We start from the raw sequence: 7,742 nt of genomic DNA on the forward strand, positions 1-7,742 counted from the left end.
CTTTCATCACTGTGACCAGGGCTGTTTGGGAGCCCAGAGCCAGTGTGTGTGGTGCTGGGAGCCAGGAGCATCCCCTTCTGGGCCATTCCCTTGATGTCTTGAGAAGGCTGACCTGGAACAGAGACTGGACAGAGCTAAGAGAATAAAGTAGGTATTTATTAAAAGGCCTCCAGGATCCAGCTTGGGCAGGACAAGAGCCTGGCTAGGGCTACACCCAAGAGGGACCCAAAATGGTCACAAAATGGACAACCAGTCACAAGGTCTTACACTTTTATAAAATTTGCGATTTTATTGTAAAATTACAGCTTCAGATAGTGAAGTCCCATCCCTCTTGTTTTTTCTCTTCAGTCCACCATTGTTTATGCTTTTGGACCTGAAACTTGTACTTGTTGTCTTTGGTCTTCAGCAGGAAAAGGATTTGGTTTGTCTACCTACCCTGTGAAGAGAGCTTAATAACACTTAATATGAGGCTCAGAGCTACACACCTAGGCAGCACAGAATCTGAAAAACATGAAAACTAAAACTTAAGGCATCATTTCTCCCCTTTAGAGGCTTGACCAGGCCTTTTCCTTGTCGAGTCTCTATTCTAAATATCTACTAATAATAGGTATTCAATAACAGATAAGTATCTAACAATAGTAAACAAATAACAATAATAAACATCTAACAATAGTAAATATCTAATATCAGATAAATATCTAGCAATAATAATAATAGTAATAAACAGTAATAAACATCTAACAGTAGCAATGTCTTGTAAAGTTTGGTATCATGCAAAGAAGATTAATGATTATTGTGAACAGTTCTTTAGGTACGAAGGAGAAATCATTTAAAGCATGTTTTCATCTGCATCAGTCTGTTTTTAGAGTTGTTTCAGGAGCAGAAGCTTTCTTAACTCTGGAGTAGTTAATCCAGGGTCCTTTGCCCGCAACTTTGACTGTGGTGAGGGTGGTCAGCAAAACTTGGAATGGTCCTCTCCACCTGGCTTGTAGAGGATCACTGTCCCACCACCAAACATAGACCCAGTCTCCAGGTTGGAAGGGATGTGCAGGTGTGTCCAGTCCTATGGGTCTGGATAGCACGATGTAAGTCTGGAACTTCTGCAAAGTGGAACTTAAAGCCATTAGATAACTCTGTAAATCAAGTTTCCCCTTCATGTGCATTTCACCTGAAATATGTGAAATCTGATATGGTCTGCCATATAATATTTCATAGGGATTGATGTTATCCCTCAGCCTTGGTTGTATGCAGATTCTCAGTAAAGCTATAGGCAAGGCTTGAACCTATGTCATGGATGTTTTCTGCCAAATTTTGCTAATTTGTGATTTGAGAGTCCCATTCATATGTTCAACTTTACCACTTGCTTAGGGTCTATAAGCTGTATGCAGATCCCAAGTAATTCCCAACATTCTGCTAACTTCCTTAACCGCTGTTGCAACAAAGTGAGGTCCCCTATCTGATGACATCCCCAAGGGAACACCTATATGGAGCATTAAAAGCAGCTGAAAAAGGAATTATTATATGGACTGAAAACACTAGAGCAGCTTTTAAACAGCAGAAACACTCTAATGTCAGCTTCAGCACTGGGACTGCCAGACTCAACCTTTTGAACTTTTTACATATGGAAGACTCAATGTGGCTTTGGGCTTACCAGCACAGCACCATGGGAAACAACGGAGGGCTGTGGGCTACTTTTCCAAACAGCTAGACAGCGTTGCCCAGGGCTGGCCAGGATGCCTGAAGGCTGTGGCAGCTACTGTCCTCCTGATTCAGGAGGCCCAAAAACTCACCGTTGGGCGACACATTGTAGTGTATGTACCCCATGCCGTAGCAGCTGCACTGGAACAAAAGGAGGGCATTGGCTGTCCAATAACCAGATGCTTAAATATTAAGCACTGTTATTACAACAAGATGATGTTACCCTGAAAACAACTTCTGTTGTTAACCCTGCCATGTTTTTGTCCTCCACCTGAATTGACAATGAGCCTGAACATAACTGTTTACAGACAATTGAAGAAGTCTATTGTAGCCGACTTGACCTGAAAGACGTGCCCCTGGAAAATCCAGATTGGGAGCTTTTTACAGATGAGAACAGCTTTATGAAAAATGGCGAAGGGATGACAGGCTATACATTAACCACGCAGGATAAGGTGATTGAGGCAAAAGGCCAGCAGATGGCTGCCCATGGCTCCGCTTGCATTTGCCCTGGCCACGTGGTCTGCAATTGCTCTGCCGGACATGCTGGAGGATCCGCCGGACCCCAGTTCTGGCTGAGTGGCCCACGGCAGCTCCGCCAGCTCCACCAGAGATCCGGCCTATCCCAGCCATGGCTGCTTCAGCCGCCCCACCCCAGACCATTTCCCCCGTGACTGCTCCAGCTGTTCCCACCCAGGTTGCTCTGTCCGTGCTGGGTGCAGCCACCATGGACCATGTGCAGATGGTCTGTGCCCTGATCTGGTTTCCGTCAGAAGACTCCGTCCCTTCAGTGGTTCTGGCAGCAGTCCCTACCTACACCCCTCCATTCTTGGAGGACTCAGCTTTGGGGTGAATCCCCACCCCTACCCCTTTTCTCTGACAATCCCATCAACCACCATTCCCTTGGTAATGACATCTCTTGCTGTTCAGGGAAATTCTCTTCTTAAAGGAGAAATACCATACCAACATACAGGAAGCTCAGTTAAAAAGGATAAAGAACAAAAAAGCTAGGAGAAAGATTAGTTTATTCCCATTACGAGAAGTTCCAATGGGAGATGGGGGCACAGGTTTGTAAATGCCCCTTTGACTTCTTCAGAATTGAGAATTTTTAAAAAGGAAATTAGAGGATTATTAGAGGATCCCATAGGTACATCTGAACAATTAGATCAGTTCTTAGGTCCAGACATTTTTACTTGGGACTAGATGCAATCCATAATGAAGATAATTTTTTCTCAGGAAGAAGGGGTTATGATCAGAACAGCTGGAATAAGAATTTGGGCTCCAGGAGATCAGAAAATGCCAATACCACCTCCATATTGGAATCAAAATGATGAGACAGGGTGGAGACATATGAATGATTGTTGTAATTTGATAATCAAATGAATAAAAGAGGCAGCACTCCAAGGGCACAATGTCAAAAAGGCCTTCAAAAGACAGCAAGGGAAAGAAGAGACAAGAACTGAATGGTTAGAGAGGCTTTGGAGGAATATGAAACAATATTCTGGAATAGACCCTGAGACAATCGCAGGACAAACTTTATTGAGAGTTAATTTTGTTACTCATGCCTGGCCAGATATTAGAAAAAAAATGGAAAAAATAGAAGACTGGCATGATAGAACACTAAATGATTTATTAAAGGAGTCTCAAAAGGTTTATGTCAGAAGAGATGAAGAAAAAGCCAAAATAGAAGCAAAATTTATGGTAGCCACTATGCGAGAAGGTAACTTCCAAAAAAATCTGAAGCTCCCAGGAACCACTCCTAGACATTCAGGTTTTAGAGACAGGGAAAAGGACAAATACCGAGCTCTGGTACAAACAAAATCCCAGGAGCACTCTAAGAATGCCTGTTTCTTTTGCAGAAAGGAGGGCCATTATAAATGTGAGTGCCCTCACATAAAAAAGGACCTGAAAATCTTCTGAGAGATAGACCCAGAAGAAGACTAGGGAAGGCATCGGCTCTATTTTCTAGGCAACAAATACCATCTGGAGCGTGTGATAACGTTAAAAGTGGGTCCCCAGGAGGAGGAATTAGAATTTGTGGTAGATACAGGGGCAGAAAGAACCTGCCTATAAAATATTCCAAAAGGTTGTAGTGTAAGTAAAGACACTGTAAGGGTAACAGGCAAAAGGAGAAAGTTTTACAGTTCTTGTCATTAAAGATGTGGCAATTGAGGGAGAAACTAGAATTTGGATAGGGGTTGTTTTATTAGTCCCTGGGGCAGGTAGCAACTTATTAGCGAGGGATTTGCAGGTAAAGCTGGGAATAGGGGTTATACCAGAAGAAGGGAAGATGACAGCTAAACTTTTAAAACTTGGCAAGAGGATGAGGATAAAATTAGCAAAGAAGTTTGGGTTGGAGAAGGAAATAGGGGAGGACTGGACATTGACCCCATAAGGGTCAAGATTGAGAGAGAAGAATGTCCCATATACATACATCAGTACCCTATATTCTTAGAAGGACGAGAAGGTTTGAAGTGGGTAATAGAGGGATTAATAAAGGATGGGACATAAGAACTTTGTATGTCTCCTCATAATACCTCTATTCTGCCAGTAAAGAAGCCTGATGGGAATTACAGATTAGTACAAGACTTACGGGAGGTTAACAAAAGAACTTGGACCTGTTACCCAGTGGTACCTAATCCTTATACTCTTCTAAGTAAGGTCCTGCCCCAGCATCAGTGGTTTATTGTGGTGGATCTAAAAGATGCCTTTTGGGCTTGTCCATTAGCTGAGGAAAGCCAAAATATCTTCGCCTTTGAATGGGAGGATCCAAATACTGGGAGAAAGCAGCAACTAAGATGGACAAAATTAGCACTGGGGTTTACTGAATCTCCAAACCTATTTGGACAAGCTTTAGAAACAATATTACAAACTTTCCCCACTCCTCCTGGAATACAAATTATCCAATATGTGGATGATTTCTTATTATCAGTGTTAGCCGAGGAAAGGACACACAATCGCGAAATTGTATGCGGTGCTTTATTTCAGAGCTCTGGAAGCCGGGGATCCAGACCCAGATCTCGGCTTGTCCAACATACTTCATGGTTACAATTTTATACCTTTATTGTTACATAAGGATTCGTGTTAATCATTAAACCCCATTGTTCCATTGATTCCATCCCGAGGAACAATAGTCTGTGTGATTCTTGCTCAAGATTCTGGTTAGAGAAAATAATCATATTTAGTTACCAAACTGATATTACAATTGACAATTCTAGCATGCGTCTTGCTAATGATTATATCGGTACAGATCCTCCTGACCTAACTTTATTCTTTAGGGCCTATGCATTCTACCAAGGTTCCCCCTTTCTCTCCCCCTACCACCTGTGCAAAGTTATGCTTTATACTTCATTTAATTAGAACAATAGCACGGAATACCATCCTGGTCACAAGTGGAGCCGATCCCTGTTTTGGGCCCTTGCTATTTTAGAAATCAATTTAACCCTATGTTATCATTCCCCCCTTTGAAAGTATTTTCATTCTACTATGCAAATGCTTTCACAGAATTACAGTCCATTCATCTTTTGTATCTATACTGGATGTTCGTCTTCAAATCCATGGTTGACGTGGGCCCCATGGTGGAAGTTGTTATGGATTGCAGGCGCTGGATGCGGGGTCTTGTCTCGTGTCAGTGTCTTCATTATTGTTCTGTTCCAGGATGTCCTTTTCCGTATTTCTCTCTTCAGGATTCTAAAAGCTAACCAAATCACTAAAAATATGATTAGTAAAATTATCAAGTTCTCAAGGATAGATTTTACCCATGAACTCACATTCCATCCCAACTTGTTAAAGATTTTGTCTAACCAAGTAGTAGCTAAATCCTTTTGCTCCTCTTGTACCTCATGTTCTATATGTTTTATTTGACTAATATCATATTCTACATCTGCAGTTACATTTGGGATGTGGACGCAGCAGTGGTCAATTTGTCCTTTTAAATATCCACACACTCCATGCTCTTTTAAAAGTAGCATGTCTAGAGCCAATCGATTTTGTAGGGTCATTTTGGTAGTGGCTTGTAATTGCATATTGAGTTCTCTGAATCCTTCTCTCGTAACCCTGGCTAGTCTATCTACCTGACCTGTGAGCCTATATAACATTTCCCTATTTTGATAGTTTGCAACAGGGCCAAACAAAGATTCCAGGGCCCATCCAAGCTTTACTCCACTAGAGGGTTCTTGCCAGGTATCATCTTGATCTTCACTATCTGGGACATCTCGCTTTGTCCTGATTTGCAAGAGCTCATGGCTCCCATTAAATGGGGACCTTTTCCAAATGGGACATAAAGTAGGGAGACCCATGGTAATTTCTTTTACTTCCCCGTCCACTGGCAGGTGTGTCATCCATCTACCATCACTTGTTGCCCATACAAATTGTCCCGGACTCCAGATCGTACTCCTGCTACATCCCACCACAATCTTAGAGTCTATCTTACCTTGCTTATGTCTGATCCCTCTGCAACCACAACCAATTCGTAAAGCTATTGCCAATGGTGACCATTGTTTTATTTCCAGGTCATCAGAAGTGCAGTCATAAATCTTATCACATGCCCACCAATCTACTTTATTTGTTTCCCTTCTACTGCTAGTTTCAGTATTCGTTACTGCTGGGTCTGTATCATTCTCGGGACCTTTCCATTTAATGCACCAGGGAGTGCCTGCCATATATTGGAATTTCTGGAGTATACTCACAGACCATGCACTGTCCCAGGGCTCTAGACCTTTCCATTCTTTCTCCTCACACCTCCATACCACAGTGGTTTCTGTAGCATTGTCCTTAACCTTTTGGTAGTGTGGTAACCAGCATTCCCACTTTGCAAGGTCTTCATCCTTAACCCACCATTCTACCAGTTTTCCCACCTGTCCATGACTTAACTTACAGTCCTTTTTCCTCAGGGTTTTCATATAAGCTCTTTCTGTTATCTTCCAGTACTCTTTAAGCACAATCCTTGACTCTGGCACTTGTTTACATTTAACTGTTTTGTTCCCTTTTATATCAGGTAAATTTGATGTTATAATTCCCCAACTTATAGGGTCCCCTGCTGCCATTGGTATTGGCAGGCAGGCTGTTATTCTACTAGTATTTTGCATTTTGGCAAAGTCTTTAACCAATCCAATCATCACATTTTCAGCCCGAATTGTATTAGGAGCTTCTATTACCTGTGTCTCTGTTTGTACTTCTCTCTTCATCCTAGAATGAAGAGCAGTGGATCGACCTTGTTGCATTCCATATCCCAAAGCAACAGCATTCCCTACTGGTGACATTAGAATCCATAGAATTAACATTAACCACGATATAAGCATGAGCATGAGCATAGTTACTGATACCATTAAAAAACAATTACAGATGTTTTATCCTCAGCTTCGTTGGTTCCACAGTTTGCACAGTCCACTATTTAACTCTTCGATCAGCCTTCTTCACTCGAGTGTAGTGTATCCAGGGTTCGACTCCAGCCACTTTGACTGCTGTAAAGGTGGTTAGCAGCACCTGATGAGGGCCAGTCCACTTCTCTTTCAATGGTTCTTCCTTCCAGGCTCTGATGTACACCTCATCTCCTGGCTCGATATCGTGGACTGGATTCTCGAGAGTCAGTGGCCTATTCCACACCAGGACACTTCGAAGTCGAGCTAAAGCTTTCCCGAGAGACAAAACATAATTATACACATCCTGTTTCCCTGTGATATGTACATTTGGATTAGGGTTAGGAGACTCATATGGTTTCCCATACAATATCTCATAAGGACTGACTGACATTCCACTCCTGGGTTTTATCCGAATTCTCAGTAATGCTATTGGTAAGGCCTGGGGCCACTGTAATTTGGCTTCCTGACATATTTTACTAATTTGCCCCTTCAGTGTTCGGTTCATCCTTTCTACCTGTCCACTCGACTGGGGTCGCCACGCTGTATGGAGGTCCCAGGATATTCCCAACAATCTACTCACCTCCTGAACCACTGTAGCTATAAAGTGTGGACCTCTGTCTGATGATATCCCTAAAGGCACCCCAAACCTGGGAATAATCTCCTGCAGCAACCACTTAACTGTTTCCT

Source organism: Zosterops lateralis (assembly GCF_965231275.1).
Source record: "Zosterops lateralis genome assembly, chromosome: W".
Taxonomy (NCBI): Eukaryota; Metazoa; Chordata; class Aves; order Passeriformes; family Zosteropidae; genus Zosterops; species Zosterops lateralis.